Here is a 300-nt window from a genome sequence, read left to right on the forward strand (position 1 = left end):
TGACAATTCACGTGTGACCAGGCAATGAAAGCACCCCTGCATCCCTAGCCACCTGTCCGTACCTGTGACAAATGCATCTGTGTGACTTTGAACAGCGTAGGTGATTTTCAACCTGCAATGAGTGTTGAGAGTTAAGAGTTTGGTAGTGAAACCTTTAAAAATACATTAGCCTGAGAAAAAGCAAAGGCATCATATTTTAGCATAGGAAACATAGCTGTCATGTGTTTTTGTTTAACAAGGCCTGAGGTAGTTACTAATATTTATTTGAGCTGCTTCATGGAGCTTTTTAGTGCTCTTCAC

Source organism: Acanthisitta chloris, unplaced genomic scaffold (genome assembly GCF_000695815.1).
Source record: "Acanthisitta chloris isolate BGI_N310 unplaced genomic scaffold, ASM69581v1 scaffold15406, whole genome shotgun sequence".
NCBI lineage: Eukaryota > Metazoa > Chordata > Aves > Passeriformes > Acanthisittidae > Acanthisitta > Acanthisitta chloris.